The sequence below is a fragment of the Lonchura striata genome, chromosome 2 (assembly GCF_050655825.1).
Source record: "Lonchura striata isolate lonStrDom1 chromosome 2, ASM5065582v1, whole genome shotgun sequence".
Taxonomy (NCBI): Eukaryota; Metazoa; Chordata; class Aves; order Passeriformes; family Estrildidae; genus Lonchura; species Lonchura striata.
The window spans coordinates 92,955,003-92,974,724 of record NC_140704.1 but is presented as its reverse complement, the minus strand read 5'-3'; the positions used below and the strand labels follow the sequence as shown (position 1 = coordinate 92,974,724).

At 37.7% G+C, this 19,722-nt stretch overlaps 1 protein-coding gene across 13 annotated transcripts in view; it reads right to left on the bottom strand.

Annotated features, from left to right (window-relative positions):
* The window catches only part of LOC110469722 (poly(rC)-binding protein 3), a 497,474-nt gene that overhangs the window by 152,675 nt on the left and 325,077 nt on the right, over window positions 1-19,722 (bottom strand). For all 13 annotated transcript variants that reach the window (XM_085573686.1, XM_085573677.1, XM_085573675.1 and 10 more), the window contains one exon: window positions 17,677-17,762. The gene's annotated coding sequence lies outside the window, so the exon portion shown is untranslated. The remainder of the gene's footprint in view (window positions 1-17,676; window positions 17,763-19,722) is intronic.

Genomic DNA, 19,722 nt, shown 5'->3' with positions numbered 1-19,722 from the left:
GAGTAGCTCTCTTTGGCCTCCTCTGCCTTTTGGACTGGAGAGAAGATGGAGCTCCCTGCCTGTCTGTTGTGCCTGTGTGACTGCATGGGCTATGGACTGGGCTGAGCCCAGGTCTAGGGAGGTTGTCCTCAGAGAGCAGCATTCTCTCAGGATTTCCTTCCCCTTCCCCTTCCCCTTCCCCTTCCCCTTCCCCTTCCCCTTCCCCGTCCCCTTCCCCTTCCCCTTCCCCTTCCCCTTCTATACAGTCTCCCATGGGAACCTGCTGAACAGTTCCCAGAATGAGCTGTTTAACCTTCTGTTTTCATTTGCCGTTATCATTCTGAAAACTTTGAGTTTTTGCTCAACGTACTTGTTAATTTTAGACAAAAGATTCTCAGAAAAAACGAAGTGCAAAAAGAATTTAAACGAAACTTTTTTCTCTATCAAAGTCAATTTAGATGCAAGTGAACTTTTACAAGGAGCCATAGTCACTTAATTGTATTCATTCACTAAGGTGAAATGAAAAGTAATGGAGTAGAGATGCTCAAGGCTTATTGACTATAAATAATTTAGATTATTTATAATTTCAAATACTAATTGGTAAATAATGATCCATAACTAAGTCTGACAATATGGCTGGAAAATGAAACAAGAGAGATTTCAAAGAACCCCTCCCAGCTCAGCATCCCATGAATTTTGCTTGCTGCCTATCAACATCTGTTTCACTTTTCAGCAACCTTGTCTTGCCTGCTTTGCAACTCACAGCAGTGCCTAATTTAAACATTCTGTAATTGTGGTTTTTAGTCCTAAATGGGGTTGTGAGATGTGCAATTACTGCTTCTTTCATTTTATTTACGAAAGACAAGCAAGAGGGAGAATACTGTTTTTTTGCTTCCACCTGTTATACTATGAAAAGCTAAATGAGTGTTTGACAGGTAAAAATATAAACTATGAACCCTCAGATTAAAATACTATTAGAATTAAATTCATATGTGTTTGTGAGTCTAGGCAAGTTCCAGAAAGTGACAGCATGTTACTTTTCCTTCTCCATGTATAGTATGCTCAAAAAGCTTCTCTTAAAATGCCCTGTAATTAACCTAGGATACAAGAGAGAAAACGGTGAGCAGAACAACAAAGACAATTTGTCATCAGGATTTTCATTAAACCCCTCAGTATTATAGGAATTAATTTCAGTAGTGCTTTTCCCTGATTACTGCCTGTCGGTTAGGATACAGGCATCCAACAGGATATTTGAATGGAGAGCTTTTGCTCCCATCCTGCCTCAGCATTATGAAGGTAAGTGGTTTATCTACATTGACTGTGATTCATCATCTATATTTTAATATTGCAAAAAGTGAGGATAGCTCTAATTTTAACTTCCCCTAGCACTTCTTTTTTCCAGAAAATGTTGCATTGAAAATAGCTCACATTGCCATCCCCATCTTGGGCAGGGAGAAAGATCAATGGACTTTTGAATCACAATAGTCATCAATTTGTTACTTTAGTTTCCCAGACATTATAGTTCACTACATATTGTTATTTCACACAGGCACACAAACCTTATTGGGAGGGAGGGAACCAGCTCTCATTTCAGATTCTGAATTGTGCTACAACCTGTACAGCATCTAGGCAGTGTTGTTATCTAGCCTTCACATTTTTAGTTTTTCAAAATTCTCCCCTTGTAAAGCAGACTACTTTGAAATCTGCAACACATTTTAAAGTAATTATTAAACACTAATCTACTAACATACTGAAGTGGCACTTGAGAATTTGGCAGTATCACTTTAAATAATCTCTTAGCCTACTGATGACTCTCTCAGTATCCTGTGTTTTCACACATAGCTGATGAATAAAATTATTTTAACTAATCTGTGCCTATACTTTTCACATGAAAAGCATGAAAAGCAAACAGTGCAACATGTATGCCTTAAAGCAAGGAAACCTGTAGGAAACATAGTCAAAATTTCAGTTTCTATAACATTTTCTTCTTCAAGTTATATAAAAGTATTTTTAGAAACAATCTCACCTTAAATCTGAGAGTACCATTAAGGACTGTATTACAGAAATTACTTTTGGTAATTTTGGCCAAAGCAACGCAGTTGAATGTCACAAATGGGTGCAGGGGGAGGGTAGCAGATAGAGAAATCAAATTCACCACTACAACATAAATGAGATATGAAACATTACTGAGGAGCAACAAGCTGCAATAGTGTACAGTGTCTTATAAAGCCACATTAAATGAACACAAGTAAATGGATGTTGCCTTAAGTTCTTTTTGCTCATTGGCAGGAATTTATTATTTTTTTCTCTGCAAAAAAATTGACTGATAGTATCTGTCCTGCGCCCGACTGCTTATAAGGTGAGTAGAAAAAGTATCCTTTATGGCTAAAAAATTATTACAGGATCTAGATCTGCACAGCTGCTTGAGCTGTAATGTGACTATACCCAAAGGACTAAGGTATCAATTCTCCCTCTTTGAGTGGGAAAAGGGCTGTGAGAGTGTGTGTGTGTGTGTGTGTGTGTGTGTGTGTGTGTGTGTGTGTATGTGTATGTGTATATGTGTGTTTCTGTGTGTGTGTGCACTGATCTTTAAGTAGTATTTAAAAAAAAAAGCTTTCTCAAGCATTCTTATTTAAATGTTGGGTACATTCAATGACTTTCCATCTATTCCCAACTTCCTAAGAGCTGTCCCTATATTCTACAGAGGTTGGGTTCAAACCTGCTTTGCTTGTCTCTTCTGTCATAATCACATTATGAGATGACACATACATTCATCTGGTCATAAGGGAACGCTTAGAGAATTCAGGTTAAGAAGATGACTCAGTTGCCTTATTTAGATTAAAAATTGTTCTGAGTATCTGACACATTAGGCCTTACATTAAATCACAAAATGTGCCATCTCTCTTTCTTCTCCGTTCTTCTTTTTCCATTAACAGTTTTCTGGTCTTTCTATCATTGCATGTTTCCCTTGCCCCAGTCTGTTGATCTCTTTTCTCCTCTTTGCTACTCATATAGTTGCCCTCTCTCCTGTTCACCTTCTCTCTTCACATAGTAGAAGTAGAATAGTCTCTGCTATTCTGCTTCTACATGGAACTACCAGTCATTCCCTGCTTCTCCTTTTAATCTCATCCAGACTCCTGTTTCTGCTGTTTCTTTTGATGGAACAAGGATGAAAAACATCAGCTTTTATATTCTCCAGTATTTAATGCAGGGAAAAATCATTGCCATGCAAGAATCACACATGGTGGGATTCTTAGGGTGTCCTGTGTAGGGCCAGGAGTGGGACTTGATCTTGATGGGTACCATTCAACCCAGTATATTCTATTATTTTATAATTAAATATGCTCTAAACACCATCTACAGTAATGTTTGTTCAGCAGGTGCCCTAGAAGCAAAGGGCCACCATTCTTTTGATTGTCCTGTAACCTACAGAACTATTCTAGCCAAGAACACATCCTGTGACATACACAACTGCAGGTCCATGGTAAGCAGTGGGTCGTGCTCATCCATAAAACTCTTCTAGACTGCTGGATGCGTATGTCGGGTCAAACTTGACAAAAAGTGTTTTTCCCCTCCTCTGCCAGTTCTAGATTTGCTTTTAAATTATTGAAGCTACTCATCAGAGCTAGTTCTACTGGGCAAAGCCTGGGGCTTCAAAATACAATTATATCGCAGGCATAAAAACTTCTCTTTTCTGACACAATGGAGCCATAGAGTGAGATCTGATATAAAAAGCAGAAAATCTAGAGACAGAACATTAGATTTTTCTTTTTGATTATTCTTAGATGTAAAACCCATTAAATAGATTAGTATGTAGGCAACCTCAAATTTAACTAGAATTATGGCAATTGCATCCACTCCACATGGAAACGTATAAAGTTCTTATGGTAGGTATTTTAGTGGATTCTTTTTTTCAGCAAGTAATTATAACTCCCAAATATCAGTTATAACCTGTATCCTTAAAAATATCAAGAATTATTCCTAAAAGACCAAGTAATTACTTAGGGTAGAAATTATACACATTATGAGAGCAGAATTTTTCCAGATTATATTCCTATTCTGCAGCACAGAAAATTAATTAGCACACACAGATTAACAAAATACTTTGTGTTTTCAGTCAGAGCACCATGACAGTCTGTGACTGGTAATCTAGAACACAAATAAAGCTGTGAATTTGCTGTGCTAAAGTGGCACCACTGATATTCCTACATTTCCCATGTCTTCCATTAATAAACCCATTCAAGAGGATGGTAGAGGAGTGATGCTTGCTTGCCTTTAGGTATTATTCTTTATGTACCAGCTATCAGCCATTGTCACAGGGCCTATGTAAGAACACTAGCTTCTGCATCTCATTCTTTCCTGTTAATTGACTTTAAAACTTTAGGTAACATCTGACACAGGAATTTACATGGAAATTAGGCCATCTGAATATGACTTTCTTCCCCTAACATTCTCTCAGTCTCTCCTCAAGGTCAAGGAATGGGACAGGTTTTAAGAACAACCTGGCAGCTCTCTTTGTGTCCAATTAACCTTTCTTCACAGAGAGCATGATTAAAGATTGGAATGCACTGCCCAGGGAGGTGGTGGAGTCAGTGTCCCTGAAAGTGTTCAAGGAAAGACTGGATGCAGAACTCAGTGCCTTGGCCTAGTTGACATGGTGGTGTTCAGCCAAAGATTGAACTCAATGATCTCAGAGGCCTTTTCCAAACTAATTGATGTTGTGATGCTGTGGATGCAGACAACAGCTGAGGGATATCTAATAACCTGGGTGCAGAAGACAGTTAATGATTATCATAAAATAAAATACTGAAATGACTATTTCATTCCTATTCTCTGGCAGAAATTATTATATTAGTTATTGCCAGCCTTTTGCGCTTCAATAAAAGTCTTTCAAATATCATGTCTGACTTGACAGATGTGCTTTTGAAGTAGTTTCTTACTCAGAATACCTCCACTGCCAGTGTAATACAGCGTTCCATTCAGACTTCCTGGATTTTTTAATAACAAGGCTTCTTTCCTGTGATGTTTTCCTCTCTCCTGTGGACAGCATTTTTGAAATGCTACAATGCAAGGGAACAATGCTCCTCTCAATGATTTTATTTAACTTTTTTTATTTAAGATCAAAACCCAGTGGGTTTAATTAATTCTCATATGTGACTTCCAAGCTGAGAAACTACATTTCTTCTCCTGTTTCTCCTGTTAATTCTAGTCATAAATGTATTGTCATCTACTGGTAGAGAATTTAAACAGCAATTTTGTTGATGATACACCTTGCAGAAGTGAATGGATCTTCTTGTTGTGACACTGGTGCTGCCAACCTTTCATGGTAATACACAGTAAGACAGATAATCCACTTAGATATTGCAACAACAGGCTTCTGACTGAGGTCAAAGAAACCAATCAATTCTGTTCAGCATCTGGGTTCCTCCTGAGGTGTCCAGGCCATGTTATCTTCTCCATAGACTTAATTTTTCTTCTGGAGGAATGATCATGGATTTCCTACTAAATTACCAAAATGAACTCTTCAAACTCCTTAGGCCTTTCCATAGCTGGGATTATGGAGCATTAGCTGTCTGCTGCCAGGTTAAGCTTCATGAGCTGCTGAGAGTACCTCCTAATCAACTTTTATGTTTCTAATGGTTGACTTAGAGATGATGTTGTAGTCTAAATCAAAGTTTTGTCTCCTGTGTAGCAATGGTTTGACACGTCATTATTGATCTCTACTTACTTAAATAAATGAACAATCAATGAATGTGAAGTAAAGAAAACCAATCTCAAAATGAAGGCATAAGCCAGCTCTAGTCTTAAGAAGGGAGGAAACAGTGAACGAATGTTTAAATCACAGTAATGTTTAAATCACAAAAATATTTGCATATGGGTTTACTTACCACTGCATGCTCAGCATCACACCTGAATGCAAGTCTGCTGGACACAACCAAGCTGCAACCACTTCTGTCACCTGCTCTTGTGTTTAAAGTGGTTCAGACTTAAGTAATAGCAAATGTATCACTGATTTGACTACATTACTTCTCCCTGTTTTTCACACCCTGCCCACAGCTGTGCCAACAGAGGGGTTTGCATGAACACTGTCTAAAATGCTCAAGGCAAAACGAGCCAGATTATTTTAAACTGTGTGAACTGTGGATCTGAACTGGCTTGGCTGAGTTAGCAGGTTTCAGGCTAAGGAGCAGCCATGCAAGTCGCTCCACTAGCAAAACCAGAGGGGCAGTACTGCCAGCTGCTGGGTGGCAGTGACAGAGGAAATCAGGAATGTCTTTAGGCAGAACAGCAGGAGCATAGAAGATACCATCCCTCTGCAGCTGTAAAACTTCTGCCTCAGCGTCCCTTAGGTGTGGGAAAGACCTGCCACAGGGAAAACTTCTTCTAGTATCTGGGGGGAAAATGTTAGAGTATGTTACTTCTATCCACTTGATACATGTTGTACATGAAAAAAGAAAAAAAAAAACCAAAAAAACCCAAAAACCAAACCCAAACCCAGCTAGCAAATCAGCAAACTCTTTTAAGCATAGGAAGTATAAATTTCTTGTAGCCAATTCTAAGATCACGAGATAACCCTTATCTGTGGTACAAGTGCACTGACAAAAATAAGCTTTTCCCTAGTTTTTGGCATTAAAAATCTCCAAACTCATAAAATCCTTCACATTTCAAAAACTAAATCTAACCCTAAATGTTGTTTCTGTACTGGCAATAGTATTCAACAAAAATTTAGTTCAAAAAAATACCACTGCTATTACTTAAGTGTAGAATTTATAGGCTAAAGCATCAAGCAAGTAGCATATCTTAAGATCCAGTGGTGATTTGATGGGCACTTTCCCTGGCCTGCCTGAACTGAGTCAGCTCACTTCCCCATCATGCTTGTTCAGTTGCACTGCAGCAATGATTTGGAGGCTACACTTCAAACCAGATGTTCTGTCTTATAAAGGATTTCAGAAAAAGAAAGAAGATGGGTAACCTTCCAAGGTTAATAACCCAGTTGAGAGTTCAGTCCTACAAAAAACTATGCCAGCACAAAGGGAAAGAAAGGGGCAGAGATAGGTGGAAGGCTATGGAGAGGGGTGGGAGATGCTTAAGTTGAATTTTAACACTAAAAATTATACACATAGAAGTCTAAAACAGCATCCAGCATGAGTTCTGTGCCCCACCCAGAACCATAAATTAGCAGATATTTATTTATATTAGTACTAATATACACATACATTAAATAATTATAAGTTAAGAATTAAACACACTAAATAAATATTGGTGTATTAATACTAAATATTAGTATTAGAAACCTTGATTTAATAGTCCTTTAAAACTGTAATCAAGTAAAACTAAAATGAAGGTGTTTATAATGCATTTGTATTTTAAGACCTTTAAAGAACTTCACCTAAAAATATAATATGCATTCTTACGCAGGAAAACAGTCACTTATGAAAATCACTGTGATTTTTTGTTGTACTTGGAAGGATCTGTAGGGTGACATCATGGAAATATGTTTTCTTCTTATTCTGTTAGATACACAATAAGGCTTTCAGAATATTTTTATTTCAGACACAATCATTAGCATAGAAACTGCAGTTTTCTGCACAAATATTGAATATGGACTTCAAGCAATGGCTGTCAAAGCACACATTTAATGAAAGTAAACTAATAGAGCACTGAAGAATATCAGCTAGTAAATTGCTCAGGGTTACTCATGCAAGACATCATCATTTTCTGCAAACAAACAAACACACAGTGCCAGTCAAAAGCCACGTTAATCCTAACATTGAATTAAATGCAGTTTAACCTTCTGGACTTCACATTATGGCCAGAGCTCAGAGCAGACGGCCAGATTCTGAGTGCCTGGAGTTTCACTAAGCTGCACCACAGCTTGGGTTTCTATATTAAAAGCACCTGGCAGCAGTTCTGAGGATGTCGGTGGCATATTAGGGCATAAAGGTCAGGAGAGGAACTGAACATGATTGTCCCAAGGGCCATCCATCCCCAAAAGTGCCTGTGTGCCATGAGAAATAATATTCTAAAGGACAGTCAGTCTCATCATCAGCCTGCCATAGGGGCAAAAATCAGTGTAACTCTTTAAATGTGATTGTTAGAAGGTGCACACGTCTGACGTAAAGAAGGATTTACATGCTTGGAACTTGCCTGTGTCTCTAAACTGCTCTGGTCCACATCAGAAAGAACAGTGCCCCTCCCCTACAACCTAGCTCTATCATCCCACTTTCATATAAAATTAAAAACTGCATTTGATGTAAAAAAACCCCCTGTTTCTAGATAAAAATTTACACAAAAACCTTTTCAAATATTGAATTGAATGAGTATGAGAAAAGCGTGAATTGTAATTAAAGTTCTACCTCTTATTATTTTCCGTAGTGAAACATAAACTAGCTGAGTGGCTGTGTTTGATTCTTCGTGCAAAACTGTAAAACTGGTCTTTGGGTCTCAGCCTTAATCAAGGAAAATTAAATTATTTAAGAGTTAAAAGCTGTAGGAAGTTGCTGTTATGTCGCAGAATTACGTATCTGGCTTGACTTTTAAAAGAAGTGATTGAAAGTACAGGTGCAACAGATTGAGATACTGTCTTTTGTGATTCTGTGGACAGTGTTGAAGAACAGTGCAGAAAAGGGTGTATGTTCCAGTCAGATGCATAACAGCAGTTGTACTCATTTTATATACCAATAAGATATTAGGACAAAGATTTTAACAACAGAAACAGTAACTGAAATAGTACCAGGCACGATTGTATATGAGTATACATAGTGGAAGCCTTTACATTTTTTGTTTTATCGAAAAACTGCTAAACAAAGAAGTTTTGCAATTTAAATTTTATTCCCAAGTATTTAATGAAAAGCACAGCTCCAGAAAATATGTCTTTTCCTTCTAGAGTGTGATTTCTCATGCAGAAAGAGTGTATCGAGGTTTTAATATGAAATCGTTTACTCACAGCACTTTCATTCAGACTCACACGCTAGTTTTCCTCCTTCATAAAAAGGCATTTTTGGATACATGGCTGCAGAGCCAATCCATGAAGTTGCCTTCCAAATGCAGCAGCTGAGCACATCACACAGTCCCAGAGTTATCCCTCTCAATGCACTCAGGGGAGCGCACGGGTAACACTCGGCACCTTGTTCGGAGCATAATGGGAAATGCCAGCCGCACCAGCAAGGCTGGAAAAACCTTTTTCCTGATTGGCTGCTCATCCCAAACTGCCTGGCAGAGGCTTGAAATATGCAACGCAGGGAAGTGATATTCTGTGGCATTCATTCAATTTACCTGCACTACACTCCAAGGAGCCATGCTATTAAACAACAGCACCAGTGTGTCAATAAAGTTAACTTAATTAAATTGCTTCCCCTCCCACTCTTCCAACTAGCAAGATTTAGGGCACAGGGACACAGTGTTGCTTGTAAATAAAAGGATGATTTAGCTAATCATTTGTGGAAGAAAGACATATTTTCGTCAATAATTCTTTGCACAAAGCAGGGAGCTAGTTTAAATTAAAACAATCATGTAGGATAAGGGGAGAAAGAATACAAACTGTTGAAGAGCTGTGAATATTCTTCAAGCAGTGTCAATTAAACCCACTATTTAAATCTCAGTGATTGCACTCTTTGCTCCATAAGACTGAAATAACTATTGCTTAAATGTAATGTTATAAAACATACTATCATTACTACAAGCATAGTGTATACACATTCTTAATTTGCTGGGGACTTGTCCCTTTCTGGTCATTTTGATATGTACACTCTCACTGCCTTACAAGAGTCACGTTTTTCGAGTCTCTAGGCTGTCCTTTTCTGTGGCAATACATGGAAAATATTTCCAGTAATTAAGGATAAAGAAGACTACAGTTAAGCCAAAATTAACAGATTGTTTGCAACCTTATCATACTTTCAAATCAAAACTCTGAGGCTCCTTGTCTGTTTGAGGTTAGATGTTTTGAAAGGCTACAATTAAACTGATGTAGCTGTTTTACAAAACAGTATTTATCTATTTTCATTCCTTTTTCCTCAGAAACTCTTCTAATTTTGACAGGAGTTCCCTGATGTTACACGTGCAATCCCTACTCTGTCTCTTGAGTGTTTTCAGCTTTGCCCCAAATTTCTTTTTGCAGACACTGAGTAAAAGCATGCCAAGCACTAGCAGGTAGACTCTCTAAAGATTTCCTCTGTGCTTTTTATATCCTATTCCCTCTGAGCTTTTACCTGCAAGTAATAAGTCTTTCTTGTTTCTTTTCTTCAAATATGTTTAATGTTTCCTATTAATAGCAAGATCTTGGAGCTGGTCTGAGTTTTTATAAGCAAGTGAAGAGAGATGCTTGTAAAGGCACATAGGCACAGTTTAATTTAAGAAGTATGAAAATACAAGCAGGAAAAAAGTCCCTTTATGCCCTCACAGCCATTTCTTGCAGTACAGGCCATCTCTTCATAAATGTGTCTGCCAGGGGATCTGAGACTGCATTCCTCCTAGAGCTCAAATCCTCCTCTAGTGTTGGGCTTGCTGCTCTTTGTTCTACTCTGACTCAAACAGTCCAGTGCAGCCGAAGGTCTCTGATCAGAAACCAATGAAATCACCAAGCAGAGTCCTGTCTCCATTTCATACTGGTTAATTAGTCTCTTATTTCTTCACAGCACATGCTGGAATGGCAACAGCCTTCCTGCATGTCCTCTCCCAATATCACAGAAAAAAGCCCAGAGCATTATTCACATAGACTTGAGTTTCACTCAATAAGAGCTTTTACTGAATACCATAAGACAAAACTAAAACAAAATGTAATTACTGTGATTAGAAATGTCAGAATTCAGTTGGAATGAGCAGCCCTTTGACTGCTTCATGTTGCAAGATGTGTTACTTCATCAATGCCTCGTCAAAGTCATTGATGGATTACACAAAGAAAAATGTGTATACAAATACAAATGTTAAATGCCTAGACTAAGAAAAGTAATATAAACTAAAGATTACCTATCTAGGGAACTATTTATCAAAGAGACTGAATTACATTAAATTAATGGTGCAGTGCAGTGGAAGTGTGATCAGGATGCTGAGTGCTGCAGGGTAAGAATTGGTAGAACTTGTGGGGTTGCCCATACCTTTCCTCCCACAATATTTGCAGCACCCAGGGGTGGCACACTTGACCTCCAGGAGTGGAGGGCAATAGTCAGCTGCTCCCAGTGCACCTTCCCTTGATGGATCTCAGCCTCAGAGAAACAGAGCCCTATTCACAGCATCCAGGAGTGACAGGAAAGGGAGGGATTCTCTCTTGTAGGACAACAGTGACCTTTCAGCTAGGATTGAATACACTGAATAAGACCCCTGTGGAAGTAGGAGGATGATGAAAAAGAAAGTTTCTATTATAAAACAAATAGCATTGAAGTGGAGATCTTCTCCTATTTTTTAAAGCCACTTGAACTCCATATGGCAGAATAAAATAATTCATCCTATTGTACTCACATATTTTCTTTTCCTTTTTTCCCCCCTCTACTCCCCAGGCCTGATGAAGTTGATAGGCCAGAAGACAGATGATCTGCTTTTCTATTCAATATCTAAATCTCGATGAATAGTAAGAACATTAGGGGAAAACAAAAAGAGAAAAAAATTACAAAGACAATTTTCTTAGGATAATTATATGGCTTAGTTCCTTCCTAATGAACTGTACTTCTGGCTTTTTGCTCATTTCTATCCTGACAAGACAGGCAAATAATGTGTCTGTATCTGCCTAATAAGTGTTGTCTTTTAATTGGTTATTGCTACCACAATACAAAAATACTGTGCATGTTGAGCTACACAGGACTGCATTTAGCCAAACTGCTCTTAAGCTGGACTGAATCTGCCCTGTCCTATCAGAATGGGACAATCATACTTCAAAAGTGGCACTCCTGTTTAAAAAGATGCTAAACACTCTCTCTGTGCCCCAAATTCTTTGGTCTGTCTTACAGCCCTTTGCCAGAGCCTCAGGAGGAGCTGCTGTGGGCAGGGTGTCACAGACACAAACCATAGCCCCAGGGATCCCAGCTGCAGCGACATTGATTTATTCTATTTTTAATATTGTGAGTGCTGCAGCCCTGTTCTTCAGCCAAAGGGCTGGCACAGGCACACTGACCCTGCAGACCCTTTCAGCCCAGAATCCAGTGCTCACTGGAAGGGCTGCTGCTGGGGCATCCATGATTTGTGCCCATGGGAGCAAGGCTGGGAGAGCCTGAACCTGGGAGGCTCAGCTGCCTCTGCCTGCTGGAGAGCAGGAGCAGAGCAGCAGCCTCCTCCAGTTCCCTGTAAGGATCTGAGGCCACGCTTCACTTGGAGGACTGAAGTTCACAGTGATCCTGCCTATCTTTAGGCACTTACCCAAAGCTCCCAGTTCTGGAGAACAGGTGCTTTTGGCCAACAGCATAAAGAAACTAGACATATTGGAAGGCTCACTCAGCCCTTGAAAGGACCAGAATCCCTCAAGGTCTTGCCCTCCTCCTCTGTATTAGCTGGAAGATTGAGATGATGGCATGACTTAGAACCATCCATCAGATGCCAGAAGTTAGACAGACCTGTGTTCAAGGAATTTTTGAGGAATGAGAATCCATGAGGATGAGAGCAGAAACTGTGGCACCCAATACCCCAGCAGTCCCTGCCCACTTAACTCCTTTTGTTGCCATGAGCACCCTGCAGTGTCCCCTCAAAGTGGGGATCACACAAGAGTCCCCTCAAAGGGTCCCTTTGAGGGATCAGGATCAGGCCTGGGGCCACAGACACATTTCTAGGGAGGAAGGGAGGGCTGCAAAGAGCTTCCACTGCTGCAGGGAGTGAAGGTGCTTCCTGTGGGTTCAGTATGGGCAGCAAAAGCAGGCAATGCCTGCTCCAGAACAAAATCTTGAGGACACAGGTAATCCCTGAATACAATTTGAAATCTGAATTTTTGCTTTTTTTTGTGTCTGGTGCCATTGGCATTTCTTGACTGATTAGAGGCTCCCTAAAACTGATTTCCTTGTTCAGAAGTCCCCTCTGCTGCCCACTCCCCTCCAACCAGGTGATTGTGACTCTTCATATTCACTCTTGCATTCAACTGCAAAAATCTGAATTAGCAAAGACAAGTGTCACAGGTGCTCAACATCTCCCGTTGAGCCAAGATCTTTATTTGTTATAGCTGTCAGCCCAGTCAATGACTGCTGTATCTCACTGTGGGCAGGCATACTCCATCCTGCTGATGTCAAAAGCACATCTATTTATTCAGGATTGCTCTATGCCGAGCAATTGCCACACTGTGGGGAAAGATTGTGATCAGCACCATTTGTCTACATAATTGCTCTTGTTTCTGAACAATTGTTGGGTCAGAGGCTAATGTTTTTTATTTATAGTCTTTTTACATTCATCTGAATTTTGCTGTGCCTTTTTCTACAGCAAAGAATTTGGTACCATTTGGCTTCTACTACAGAAATTCTGCTAGAAATCTGAGAAAAAAAAATATCTGAAAGTAAATGCATTACAGTCATTTGAACAGAATTTTACATTACAGAGCTGGAGTAGTGTCTAAGACTCAAGGTGCATTTCTAGGAAAAAAGAAAGATCAAATACACATTTAGCTTCTTTTTTTCTTCATATTGTATAAATACCAAACAGAACTCAAATATATTTGCCTGGATGCTATCTTCAAAAGCTGAACCAAAAATATATATATTCCCTTTATATCTCAGTGTCCATTTCATCTGTTTCTGAAATTCCCTAAATAAGAAATAATATATATTTTTAATGGCAATATTTCTGTTTATTTTCACTAAGATAATTAATTTAGTATTTTGCCTTTTTGTTATGCTTAATAAATAAACAAATCAACATGTAAGTTTAACACAGCTGTTGCCTTAGGCAAACCATTATTTCACTTCTTTAATACCTCAAGGGTTTCCAAACAGCCATGCAAAGTAGAGCTGCTTGCTTCATTTTCCATTGTCCTGCAGGCAGCTTGCATAGGAAGTCATGCATAATTTTAAATACAAGAATAGATTTTGCTGAAACTGCTGTTAGTATTTTTAATAGGTGCATTTTTTGCAATTTAAATATATATTTTTAATATTAAATTATCCTTTAATATCATACAAGATAATTTAAAATTAAAATGAATTTTTAACAATGTACTGCCAAACTTCTTAAATTCAATATCTGGATTTACATTAAATAACATGCAATATTCAAGTATTATGTGTCTGTTGGTAAATATTTGCTGACTATCAAACCACTGATCTGGGAGACTGGAGAAAACAGCCTCTGACAGAAGTGTTTAGTCCAAGTTAGATATGTGTAGCTTTCTCTGCATGTTCAAAGAAGGTATTTTCTTCACTTTATTCAGGTTAGCTTTATGCAATATCTAGTTCATGCAATGCTATCTCTTGAGAGCTGATAAAGGCAGAAAATCTTACTTTCTACTGTAGGGAAAAGCTCCATGGCAGAGATTGAAATTTGCTAATTCTAAAATCTTGCAGGGCACAGAAAAAACCACACTGATCTGTTAACTCAGTACAAAGAATGGCTAATTTGAATAATAAATCCCCTTAATATATATAATAAATAAATAAATATAAAATGTGAAATGTCATTCATTGATTTCCAAGAAAACAAAAAGCAAATATCAAGAATCTAAATAAATATATCAGGAATCTTTATGAACTTCTCTAAATGCAACAGTACAGGTCCACTTTTACTAATATATAAGTACTTGATGTAAACAAAGTAGCAGTCAAAATGATCTGTCCTATGATATTCTCACAGCAGTGGAACAGGACTGATTATAGTGATCAAAGTCCTTTCTCCCATCATTGTTTTGACTACAGGAATTATACTGCCAGTCAACAATACAGTAAGCAGGGAGAAGACGATATAAAATGAGGTTACCCACTTTATTTTTTTGGGTAATACTGTACTAGTCTAGATTATCAACTAGTGAGGTCAACCACTGTATTATTTACTGCTACACTTTGGCAGAAAGCCAGAATACTTTAATAATACCAACTGAGGGGAACAAACCCTTTTCCAGAAAACTAATTACAAAGTAAATGCACAGAAGAAAGGCAGTGATGATTTCTTCTAACCCTCTATGTTTTTTACAGCACTCTTTCTTAAAGCAGAGGCACCAAAACACATCCTTCTGGTATCAGTCTCACCAAAGTCAGACTCACAACCAAAACAACAACCTCTGTTCTATGCTATCAATTTTTACAGTGAAGTTGCTTATCTGCTGTTATTCCTGATATATTCCCTCAAAGGTTAGGACCACTGAGAACACAATTCCTCTTTCTCTTGATTAAGCTAGTACTCTTCAGCCCTAAATTCAGTATGTTGCTATACATAGATGGGCTGAGGTTACCAAGCAACCCAGGTGCTTGATAGAGCTAGTGGTCCGGACTGTTGGTATCATTTGCAAATTTCATTGACAAGGATATTCTGTCAGCTTCCAGGTTGTCTGCAAAATACTGAAAACCTCTAATTGTGAACCTTGATGAAATCTTCAGCAAAAACTCTCCCTCAATTACGACTCCTCTTGCAAAGTATTTTCTACAATGTTTTCATTTAGCACGTGCTCCATTGACATTGTGTAGAGATAATGTTTTATGAGAACACTGAATAGTTTGAAATAAACTCTAATAAATACTTTGCTGGGGATACCATAGAACCAAGGAAGCTGATAGGTACTATGATCAGAGATGAGGGATTTATGTTCCCATATTATTTAGTAGAAGAGGAGATTTATCCTGTGACCATTACAATGTTGTACTACAAAATAAAACTACCACCACTGCATAACCTGTGGGTATATGCCTATCCTTCTCCTTTGCTTTTGTAGCATTTGCCTCAAACACAATGTTGTTAATGAAAATAAATTAATTTTGTCTAAGCAGAAATGGAACTTCTTCCTTGCAACTTGCCCCTCCTGCTTCATCTCAAAATTAAACCCTTTGTTTTCTCCATTCAGACTGACTCACAATTTATTATTTATTTCCTGGGTTGATGAACCAATAAATCAGTTTTGTGCACAGTCCTGACATGCTTAATGCCACAGAGATTCAATAATTCAATTATTAAGCTTGGATTCATTGTGCCAAACATTTTCATTTTCTGTATGGTCTGCTTTTCATGGTGAACAGGACAGAGCTTCAAAACTGCATCTCACAGACAAATCCAAGAAGAATGGAAGCTGCTCTAGCCTGTCTGTCCTCTTAGCAAAATACAACTGAATGGTCACTTAAGTAGATATGGAAACTTGTATTGTTATCCACGTCTCTCATGTGTTCTGGACCAAATAGGAAAGTGAGCCACACAGAAATGCAACAGGTGGATCACTTAGTAACACGTGAGATATTCAGGATTTCTGCTTCCTGGGAAGAGAGAAATAGAAACCATGACCCTGGGATCCTTTAAGACCCCAAATAAGACTCAAAAGCTGGGCTGTGTGCTTATTGCTAAAATGCCTGATAAGCAACCAAACAAGCAATAAGAAAGAAGATGTTTTATAAATATAAAGGCAAAGATTTTAATTCCCATGGGCAGTTATTAAATAGTGCATATTCTTTATATGCACTATTTATTTATACTTTTTTTCATTTGTAAAAAATAATACATCAGAAGACTTTTGGAGACTGCTGGTAGCTAAACATGCTTAATTATGATATACAAGGTCATGAAATGTTTAATGCAGTATGAACTAAATTCAATGTATTCTCTTCTTTATCTCAGAAATATGCAGTGGCAAAAAAGAAAGAAAATCCTAAAATTTCAATGCCAATCATCCACAGAGTAATAAAACATGATTGTCAAAACTGAACCAACCTGTAACCAAGAACTGCATTTCATAGATCTACTGGATACACTGAAGTTAAATAAGTGAAATATATTCCAAGAAGTAGAAAATAACATAGTAATTACAGCAGTTTTATGAAAATAGAAAAAAAGATGAAATTTGGTAGTGCTGTGAGAATCTCCATTGACATTTTTGGAGCCGCAGTCTCTGGATATATAAGATCTCTCACTTAAGAAGTTAGGATAAGTGAACTTCATTGTTTAGAATAACTTTGTGCTTTATAATGCAGTCTCTTATGAAAGTTAAACTTTATGCACAGGAAAACTAAAATTTTAATAAGTTCTGAAGCTCTCCCTCAACAAGAGCTGAACAGAAAGGAACTTTCTTTTCTATTCCTCTTAGTAAGGACCCTCTTCCTCCTCATTCCAATGCAAATTTTTTTCCCTCTCCACTTTTCCCAATCCTTCCCAGTTCTTCTAATACTCTTTCCTCTAAATGTAGAGACAATCCTCAGACACAATTATTTCCAGCAGTTTCCAAATTTTTCTAGTTTCCTTTCCCTAGGTCCAGCAAGAACATACAAATATTTAAATGATTTAATTTTTCCACCCTAAAATATTTCAATGGGAAAGATGTTCCTAAAAGATCCAGAGATATGACCACAGTTCCATTAGCACTACAAGTTGGGACAAACAGGTGAGTCAATGCTTTATCTCAGCTCTATCTGTAATACTGATAGGTTTCATTCTAACTGGGAAATTTAAGAGCAGCTCCATACTATTAAATTTGCACTCATGTTTACTTGGCCCAGAAAATGAATGTGATAGTCCATATAATAAATACAAGAATAAAATACAAGTCAGGAATACCAGTGAGAAAAAAAAAAAAACAAAAACAACAACCTGGAATGGAGAACTTACTTGTCAGAAGAGCAGTGATATTTAAAAACCTGCTGTTGATGGTCAGCTTTTGCAATCTCAAGATATCTAAAAGTGTTGAGTATGCTCTGAAAAGGAAAAGAATCAAGGATTTAGTAATTTTGTCACCTGTCAAATACTAAACCAAAACTTGTCCAACATAGATTGCTTTCCCATTTTATGAGATTATTAATTCATAAAATATGTTTTTATTTCTCAACTGGATTTGTAGGGATTTTATGGGCTTTCAGAAGCTGAACTGCTCAGATCAAACTTCCCGGAGTGCATAGGGAGTCAGAACAATGAGAAGAGCAATTATATAACTTATTTTCTTGCATACCTACATTTCTAAGCTCTTACAGTTGACACACAACAGTGAAAATGAAAAAGGTCTGATTCCTTTCTTGTTTAAATAAAAATATACTGGAGTAAATGACTTTCCAAAGCAAGCACAGAAAATCATATCACTAAATGTCTTTCAAACAAATGACTATGAGTTCATTTGCTATCTTTTGGACTAGTTGTAATGTATTTGGCTTCCTAATTCATGGTCTAATAGCTGAGACTATCCCTTTGTACTTAAACATTATTCTACTTATATTCATTAAAGTCTAGCTTTGTAATTTCCAATTGTCCTTAACAGACAGGGGAGTTGCCTGTATCAAGAAGCCCTCTTAGCTCTTCAAATCAAAATGTAACTGAAAGACTGAGATGAGTGCTTCCATCTATGCAGGCTGTGATGGAAGGAGTAAAGGGAGTTGGGAATTAAGGAGTGGAGTTGAGCCTATGAAAAAGTCAGAGGGAAAGAGGCTTTAGTGTTGTCTTTGTTTCTTACTTTCCTATGCTATTTCTAATTGGGAAAAAATTAAATTAATTTTCCCCAAATTTGCCTGGCCTTTTTTTTTTTTTTTAACCTATCATAGCAATCACTGAATTATCTTCTTGTTTTTATTCCAATTTGTAAGATTTTCTATCATATTTTCTCCTCATGTTCTGCCGAGAGGAGGGAGTGAGAGACTAGATGGATGTGCACCTGGCTGCTGGCCAAAGCCAGACCACCTCAGCTATGAAATAATGTTTCCACTGTCAATCTTTCCAAGATCCCCAGGACTTAGACTAGAATGGAGATATAAAATCTATACTAATAAAACTCTGCCTATAACACATAGGAATGAACAGAAATGGTAAGGAGCAGAAATGTTCCTCAGAGAAAACTGCATTAACAGGAAAACTTCATAGATCTCTACCTTCTGTACTGTAGTGCAGCCACAAATTTTAAAACAAAAGGTTATAGTAACAAGGACAAAGTCAAATGACTACCACTCCATGAAAGGAGACAGATGAAAACCTCATTTAGAAAAGATCTCTACTTGTAATTTGATACTGAGGTGTCTTTGGCCCATTAAGGAATTTTTGACAGCAATCATTAAAATATAACTGCAATTTTTTTAAAGTCAGAGATGAGACTGATCGACTTGCAGCAATATATTTATTTTGTCAGCACCCTTTTAGAAACAACTATTAAAAGTTCTGTCACAGCTAGGTTTTTACAGTACCGAAGTGATTTATTAAATTCCAGATTTCATTAAGCTCCAGAACTACATTTTAGCAATCATTATGATACTAATAGAACATTTCAGCTATGAAAAAGATTGAAGTGCCATGCATCTCTACCTGATATTGAAGTTTGGTTTTGGTCAGGATATGCCTTACAGTGGCAAAATTAGCTAAACTTTCTCTAAAAGTCATTGAATGAACTCTTTACTGAATGAGTTTTCTGTTAGAATTAATGTTCTGCTAAAATAATCAACAACCCACTAAAACAGCGAGATCTGTGGTGAACATTCACACTGCCTCACATATATGAGAAAAACCTCTGGTATAACAAAACCTAGAAGAATAAAAGTTGCCAGTAGAACTGAGCAAGTATGAAATTGTACCAACATTCTTCCATTTACAGCCCAACTCCTCTTATAATTTAGCTGCGTTTTCAAGGTTAAATGACTAAGCTGTCCTGCCTGTACCCTGGTAAATCTATAAACACACAGT